This window comes from Lepidochelys kempii, chromosome 28 (assembly GCF_965140265.1).
Source record: "Lepidochelys kempii isolate rLepKem1 chromosome 28, rLepKem1.hap2, whole genome shotgun sequence".
Lineage (NCBI taxonomy): Eukaryota > Metazoa > Chordata > Testudines > Cheloniidae > Lepidochelys > Lepidochelys kempii.
Window position 1 is genome coordinate 5909321 of NC_133283.1, and position 8801 is coordinate 5918121.

The following is an 8801-nucleotide window of genomic DNA, read 5'->3' on the forward strand; positions in this document are numbered from 1 at the left end:
GGCGGCCTGGGGGGGGGCAGAGGAGACCCCAGAGGGGGGCAGGCACCCACTGGGGTGGGGGGGGCTGGGGTGGGGTGACTGTAAAAGCCAAAGCCCCAGATATGGGGACACGGCTCCCAGGGGGCGGCCTGGGGGGGGGCAGAGGAGACCCCCCAGAGGGGGGCAGGCACCCACTGGGGTGGGGGGGGCTGGGGTGGGGTGGGGGGGTGACTGTAAAAGCCAAAGCCCCAGATATGGGGACACGGCTCCCAGGGGGCGGCCTGGGGGGGGGCAGAGGAGACCCCCCAGAGGGGGGCAGGCACCCACTGGGGTGGGGGGGTGACTGTAAAAGCCAAAGCCCCAGATATGGGGACACGGCTCCCAGGGGGCGGCCTGGGGGGGGGCAGAGGAGACCCCCCAGAGGGGGGCAGGCACCCACTGGGGTGGGGGGGGCTGGGGTGGGGGGGTGACTGTAAAAGCCAAAGCCCCAGATATGGGGACACGGCTCCCAGGGGGCGGCCTGGGGGGGGGCAGAGGAGACCCCCCAGAGGGGGGCAGGCACCCACTGGGGTGGGGGGGGCTGGGGTGGGGGGGTGACTGTAAAAGCCAAAGCCCCAGATATGGGGACACGGCTCCCAGGGGGCGGCCTGGGGGGGGGCAGAGGAGACCCCAGAGGGGGGCAGGCACCCACTGGGGTGGGGGGGGCTGGGGTGGGGTGGGGGGGTGACTGTAAAAGCCAAAGCCCCAGATATGGGGACACGGCTCCCAGGGGGCGGCCTGGGGGGGGGCAGAGGAGACCCCCCAGAGGGGGGCAGGCACCCACTGGGGTGGGGGGGGCTGGGGGGGGGTGACTGTAAAAGCCAAAGCCCCAGATATGGGGACACGGCTCCCAGGGGGCGGCCGGCGAGGGCTGACGCCCAAATAAACGTGGGTTCGCCCGGGGGGGGTGCCAGGAGGCCTCGGGTTCCTTCTGCGGCTACAGACTAACAGGGCTGCTCCCCTGAAAGCCTCCCGCTAAAGGCCGGGGTCGTTCCCCGGAAGAGCGGGACCATCCCCCTGCTTCCATAATGCTGGGATTTAGGTGCCCAAGGAGCTTCTACAATGGGGGGGGGTCTCAAACGGGGAACAGGTCCCCCCCCCACATAGGGGATGCACAGAGATCTTCCCCGGGGCTAACGTTCGCCTTGATTTATGTCAGGCTGCATAAACCGCCCGAGCAAAGTAAAAGGTCAAACAGTGAAGCTGTAGCCCGAACCCCGCTTTGCCTCCGGCATTTATAAAGACGTTAAAGATATTAAAGAGGCTTTCTGTGTGAAGGGGGGCACCAGGAGAAAAGTCTGAGAACCCCTGCTGCACACGGACATGGAAGCAGGGTACCGATGGTCCAGCCGATTTATTTTACAATTGCACGATAACAACGAGAAAGCCGGCAGGGACTCGGTAATCACGCGCAGTGACGCTGCCGAAAGCTCAGGCTCAAATAAATTGGTTCGTCTCGAAGGTGCCATAAGTCCTCCTGTTCTTTTCATATTTGTGCAGGAGGTTTCCACTCCCTTTCTTTTGGTGGTTTCTGCGTCCGATTTTGTAAGCCAGCTGTTCTTAAGCGAGGTGAGGCTTGGGCGGGGGGGGGGGTACGTGAGACCAATCCGCCTCCTGAACGGGGCCCAGCCGCCTGGCAAGGGGGAGACCCGCGGCCCTGCAATGGGGCCGTAATACGCAGCGTACACGTCACGGGGCAGAATTCAGTTATTTTTTCCTAATGGTGACAGTTAATAGCCATGGTTATTTTTTAGATTTTTTTTTCTTCTCTTTTTCATTTTTTATTTTCGAAGGGGGGATGGGGGGGGGGGCAGGGAAGGCTGCATGCTTACCTGTTACCCATGGTGGTGTTTTTCATTAATTTCAGTACACCAGCTGAAGTCATCATTTTCTGCCATCTACTGTAAATCCTGCCACGCCTAGTGTCACAGACTCACTCTTGGCCCCGTGCGGTCCCTGGGGGGAACCCCCTTCAGGGCGACAGCCCTTCTCGGGGGTCCACTCTCTCTCGGGGCTGAAGCCCGTCCACCTCCTGGAACCGCACCTCTCTGAGCCTTAGCCCGCCTGTCTCGGCCGTGGGCCCCCTCAGGGAGTCCCCTCGCTCGGGACCCCTGGGGCCTCCACTCCCAGAGGAAACAATGCCCCCCTGTTCTCTACCCCGGGGCGACTCTCGTAGAACAAGAGGGTTTATTGAGCATTTGAACACGGCATAGGAAACCCCCAGGACTGGCCTCCCTCAGCACTGCACATCCAAGTCTCCCCTGCATCCAGGGGGGCTCTGCCTGCTCCCTCTGTCCAGCCCCCACTTCCCAGCTGGGCACCTGATCTCACCGGCGCCAAGCCCCACCTCTGTCCATTGTCTTCTGTCCAGGTAAACCGAGTCACCTGGGCCTCCTCTCCCCTCTCCTGTCCTCTGGCCCCCTTTGGCTGGAACTGGCTGGTCCGGTCACCAGGGTCCTCTCTCCGCAGCCCATTGTCCTCCCACTGGCCAGACCCGGCTGGGACTCCTGAGCTGGGCCTCCCGGTCGCCAGGTCACCAGTCACTGGGGTCTCCATTCTCCAGGCCATTGGCCGGGGTCCCAAGTTCCCTCGCCGGTCCTGTGTAACAACAAACTCCCTCTTCCATGATCTCATTAAACCAGTAACACCCAGGGAAACTGAGTCCCATCCCCTCTGCGTGCAAACCATTGGAAAACCCAAGGAAAACCCAAGAACCCCCCCCCACCTTCGTCACACCTATAACATTTCCCCCCTTGCTCTCTGATTTACTTCGTGATCAGGTGAGTCAAGAGATTAGCGCCCCTGCCTGCAATGAAAACATCTTATACAGCTTCAGGAGCAAATGCCGAGCATGCCTCGTAAGCCTCGCGGCCTCTTTTGGGGTCTTTCTGGGCCAGGGGACCAGCCCCGCCCCCTGCGCCAGAGCTGAAAGAGCATCAGGTTGCTCAAAATATTTTTGTTGCAGCCTGCCAAGCGGTGTCCTCCCCCCTTTGTGGCTACGGCAGTCACAGACCCAGCGACATTACCCCCGGCCTGCTACGCAGCAGTGCTGTGTGGGTAAGCTGCAAGGTCCTGCGCGCACAGGGAGGGAACGCTAAGGTTTGCTAGTCCAGCCCCCTGCACTCAACGCAGGACTGAATATTACCTAGACCATCCCTGACAGCTGTTTGTCCGACCTGCTTTTAAAAATCCCCAGTGATCGACATTACACAACCTCCGTGGGAAATTTATCCCCGTGCTTAACCACCCTAAGAGTTGGGAAGTTTTTCCTAATGTCCAACCTAAACCGCCCTGGCTGTAATTGAAGCCCATTGCTTCTTGTCCTGTCCTCAGAGGTTAAGAAGGACAATTCTTCGCCCTCCTCCTTGGAACCACCTTTTATGTCCTTGAAAACTGTGATCATGCCCCCTCTCGGCCTTCTCTTCTCCAGACTAAACAAACCCAGTTCTTTCAATCTTCCCTCATAGGTCATGTTTTCTAGACCTTTCATCATTTTTGTTGCTCTCTTCTGGAGTGTCTCTAATTTGTCCACATCTTTCCTGAAATGTGGAGCCCAGAACTGGACAGAGTACTCCAGTTGAGGCCTAATCAGCAGGGAGTAGAGCGGAAGAATTACTCCTTGTGCCTTGCTTACAACACTCCCGCTAATACAACCCAGAAGGATGTTTGCTTTTTTTGCAATAGCGTTACACTGTTGACTCATATTTAGCTTGTGATCCACTCTGACCCCCAGATCCCTTCCCGCAGGGCTCCTTCCTAGGCAGTCATTGCCCATTTTGAATGTGTGCACCTGGTCGTTCCTTCCTAAGTGGAGAACTTTGCGTTCGTCCTTGTTGAATTTCATGCCACTGACTTCAGACCATTTCTCCAGTTTGTCCAGAGCCTTTTGAATTTTAATCCTCTCCTCCGAAGCACTTGCCCCCCCTCCTCACATTTTAACCTTGAACCATCTGCAGCGTTAATGAAGGTAAATGAAGACGTGCTAAAAGTAAGAAAAATAACAGTTTAAAAAGTAAATAATGTAATGGGGTGGGACTGTCTTCACAGGGGATTACCAGGAAAAGGCCGAGTTCAGTTCAGGGAATCAGCGCGGCGGATAAGACAAACCTGGGACCTGCTAGGAGGCTTTATGCAGACAGCCAAACTGATGAGATTCTTTTAAAAACTAAAAACATGTCTGACCATTATAGCTCTTTGGGAGGGGGGATAAGGTAAAATATTCCACTGCATCAAGTCTCCTGCATCGGGGCGCATGGTACCCTTAATAGCACCGCCCCGGGAATCCAGCTGTACTGTCCTGGCAAGAGGAAGGAGGGGAAAGCCCCTCTGCTTCCCCAACCTGTTGGGGGTTTGTTTTTTTCTTCAAACTGCAGATGGTGCCCCCCCCTTTTGTGGGAACTGTGATCCCCCCCCTCCCTATTCCGGGTCTCTCCTCAGCCACTGTCTGGCCGCGCATCGCCCCCCAACCCTGGCTCCTACACCTTGATGCTGCCCCTCGGGCTCTCTCCTTCCCTGCCTCGAACTCTTTGAACCCCCCTGCCCCCCTGCAGTCAGCGTGGCCCCTGCCTCCCCCTGCTGTCGCCTCCCAAGCAGCAGGGAGCACAGCCCCCCCCCGGCCCCCCAAGGGAGCCGGCGCCAGCAGATGTTACTTGGGCATCTTCCCCCCCCTGCACGAGCAGGTTCAGACCCAGGCAGGCAGCGCATCCCACTGCTCTCTGCCTTAAATTGCTAATCTCTTCTCGGAGGCCACTTCGCTTGGACTGAGCGTGCTCAGTAACATCGGCCAAAGCCACTGCCCTTCACCCTGCCCTCCCTTGGCACCAGATTCTGCAGACTGCTATTTACCGGGGCTAAAAAGGAGCAAAGGGGGCAAATCGGAGCATGGCCAGGGTCTGAGCAGGGGGTGGAAGTTGGCTGGTCAGGGGCGTCCAGCAGCTGGAGACAGGGTTAAGATAGGGGCTGAGGGGCAAAATCAGGGATGGGGGGAGGAGCCGGGGTTAAGTCCAAGGGGGAGGCCCTGGCAGAGGGTGACAGAGGGAAAAACCCCGGCACAGGCCGGGGCAGAGAGGGTAACAGCTACCCCGGTGGCCTGAGACACCTGTGTTTGCAATAGCAGATTGGGGGTGGGGGTGTGTGCAGGGGGGCTTTTTTCTTTCCTCGCCCAGAGGACAGCACTATCCCAGGGCAGGGTTCTTAAAGGTGTAGTAGACAGAGGACCTGAGACTTAGGGCCTTGTCTCAGAGGCATGGTGCGAGGCTGTGGCCTGGACTAAAGTGGTGGTCAAACCTTTGCTGATACAAAGCAAAGTTAAGTTCTGAGCCAGAGGCAGGTCCTGCTCCCAGAATCTGGCAAGACCAGGGCTGATATGGCAGAAACACACGTTCCTAGGTAGTGCTAGGCACAAGAAAACACGCATCAATACATTCCAGACAGGTGGTACCAGGCCACCCCGATACCAGCACGTTCCCCAAAGAGAACAGGAACACGCCGACCCATCTTAAGGATAAGGTCAGGATGACAGCATGACGGATAGAGAGGTTTTGATCAAACCAAACAGGTGCAAGGTACTGGGTGGGGGTTAGCTCCATCAGAGGGGGGGCAGTAGCTAACCACACCAGAGGGTGGCACCTAACTACGTCAGAGGGGCGGTACATAATCTGTTTGTATCGGAGGATAAAGACGTATCTCAGAAGATGTGTCTTTGTCTATCCTAGGGAGGAACGAAAAGTCCTGCCATTCACTGGGCTGTTCCATTGTTACGGGGATACCTGTATTAACGGTCCGGTAGAGTCTGCGGGATACTAGTACCGTGCTTCGTCGACAATAAACCTGGCTGGGTGCCTTTGTACCTTAACAGATCCTGTGGTCATTGGGCGGTTCGCTTGAGCTCTGCCCTGCCAGCTGTCTGCACAGAGCTGGGATGGCACACAGAAGGAACACACACACGCAGCCAAACATCTAACCACAAAAGGCACAGGCCCAATGCCTAGTTACCACAGCTCCTCTCTATCTGATATAACCTACTGAGGTGCGGCAGGAGACTTGATTCAGTGAAATATTTTACACCCCCCCCCTCAGAAACAAAGAATCCCTGATCAGTGCGTCTGACTGTATAGCGTCTCCTAGCAGGTCACCAATTTGTCTTATCTGCGGCTGGGATTCCCTGAATTACATTCCCTTCCTTGGAATCCAGTTTTTATATACTTTTGCTCCTTTCAACGTATTACTTTTTAAAATGTTATTTTCATGACTCTTAGCACTTCATCTTGACCTTTGTTCTTGTGCTATCGAATTTATATTTTAATAACAAATACTCGTCGAAAGTCTGTACAAGTAAGTAAGTAGTGGTTTTAGCAACGACAGCTGTGTTTCTTGTATTGCACTGGCGATGGTTTTTCCTGTGGTTCCTGATTTGGACTTTTTCATTCTGACTTTCTCATCTTATTTTTCAAGCACAAGTTTATTCTATTGCATCATGTTGGAAAGTTGAGAGGAGAAAACTGGAGGCCCAGAAGGTGCCGTGACTTGCCCAAGTTACGCAGCAAGTCAGTGGAAATCCTGGCTCTCAGTTCCCTGTAGTTTTCTGCAGAATCCCAACTCATAAACTTTCTGGATTCCCCTTGTAAATTCTCCAAAGGCCCGGTGACTTTAATCTGTCTGGTATAGTCCCCTGCTGTATTTCCAGCAACAGCAGCAGCTCTTAACTGGCAGGTTCATCAGCTGAAACGATCTTTCCAAGTTTCAGAGTAGCAGCCGTGCTAGTCTGTATTCGCAAAAAGAAAAGGAGGACTTGTGGCACCTTAGAGACTAACCCATTTATCTGAGCCTGAGCTTTCGTGAGCTACAGCTCACTTCATCGGATGCATACTGTGGAAAGTATAGATCTTTTTATACACACAAACCATGAAAAAATGGGTGTTTACCACTACAAAAGGTTTTCTCATACACATTGTAAGGAGAGTGATCACTTTAGATAAGCTATTACCAGCAGGAGAGTGGGGTGGGGGGAGAGAAAACCTTTTGTAGTGGTAAACACCCATTTTTTCATGGTTTGTGTGTATAAAAAGATCTTGTGTATTTTCCACAGTATGCATCCGATGAAGTGAGCTGTAGCTCACGAAAGCTTCTGCTCAAATAAATTGGTTCGTCTCTAAGGTGCCACAAGTCCTCCTCATCTTTCCAAGTGTCATCTTGAGTGCCTTTGGTTTTGTGCTGAGTGAGGGAAGCCAGATGAAAGGAGCGGGGTGTGACCAGGCTGGGCCTGTGCAGACCTGAGCCGAAAGCTCGGGACCTAGAGAGAGATCTGTGTGATACTTGCTCATATCAGATTCTGTCAGCGGCAGGATTCAGCATCGGTCCTCCTCCTCATGTAAACAGCAGGGTAGGTTTGTTCCTTTCGCTAGGCTGCTTTGCTGGCTCCTGTGTTGGTCCGTGGGTGAACCCTGAACCTCTAAAGAGCTATTCACTGCGCCTCAGTTTCCCACTAGAACTCTCCGCCTCCCCACTAAGCTTGGTCTGAGTTCGAGAGTCTCCATCGCAAGAGTTATAACCCTCCTGTGTCGTGTTTCCTAGAGATCATGGAGCACTTTACCAACTGCAGGCTTGGTTACGGTGCTAAAGCTCGAGCCATGGGGTGGAGGAGGAGAAGGGGGTACATCTTCAAGCCGCGGTGGTAGGAGGGGCGTTTGTGCTGGTGGAAGTCCGGGGAATCCCTGGGGCCACCGGGAGCCCTGGGGAGTGAGGGTTGCCCTCACCAGTACAGGAGAGATGAAGGAGCACCCAGGCCTGGCTCCTCTGGGGTGCTCAGGACAGCTGGCAGTGCCTTCTGCCCCTCCCCGTTTGCCATCAGGGCATTTAGGCTGCAGCAATCTTATGGCTTCCATGTGCACGGGTGCGTTTGGTGGAGGGAAAGGACTTCTTGGCCCTCTTCTCACCTCAGCCACCGCTAATGCCTCTGTGTGATGGCAGCCACATTTTGACCCTGTGATAAACAGATTGGAACGGCTTCTGCCAGGAAAAATGTCAGGTGAGCCTAGATGGCCCTCAGGCGGGGAAATAGGAAATCCAAAATACTTTGCTCTCATTTCTACCTACCAGAGACTAAAATACACCTGCCTGGAGACAAACCCATCTGGCTCCTCTTTAGAGGCATTGGTGGTATAGTGGTGAGCATAGCTGCCTTCCAAGCAGTTGACCCGGGTTCGATTCCCGGCCAATGCAGGGATGTGATGTTTTGGGGGAGGGATAGCTCAGTGGTTTGAGCATTGGCCTGCTAAACCCCGGGTTGCGAGTTCCATCCTTGAGGGGGCCATTTAGGGATCTGGGGCAAAAATTGGGGATTGGTCCTGCTTTGAGCAGGGGGTTGGACTAGATGACCTCCTGAGGTCCCTTCCAACCCTGATCTTCTATGATTCTATATTCTATGATACCCTACAGACGTCAAAATCTCTTTCTGAACAAGCCCTTCCATCTCCAATGAGATATTACCCCAGGAGCTGGCTGGCATCTACCCTCCCTTTGATCAGAAACCTCTCTCGGTCAAGGCCACAGGACAAGTGCCTTGCTGTCCTGCCGAGTTGATGAACTGTAATGGTCAGAGATCGCTCCAGCATCCAAGTATATTGAAGGCGAACCCTAAGGAAATGAAGAGTTTAAATGATCCCCTGCCCCACGACAATGAATCCGACCCACAGGTCACTTGGGCAGACGTATCAGTGTCAGGATGCTCCATTGTGAGCACAGTAAAGGAAGCTGCAAAATACGTCATGTTTCAATGACCTCAC

The 8801-nt window shown here is 54.6% G+C and overlaps 1 non-coding gene across 1 annotated transcript; it reads left to right on the plus strand.

Annotated features, from left to right (window-relative positions):
- Positions 1-8166: 8166 nt before the first annotated feature.
- Positions 8167-8238, plus strand: TRNAG-UCC (transfer RNA glycine (anticodon UCC)). The gene has a single exon. It is a non-coding gene; the product is annotated as a tRNA-Gly (tRNA).
- The last annotated feature ends 563 nt before the right edge of the window (positions 8239-8801 follow it).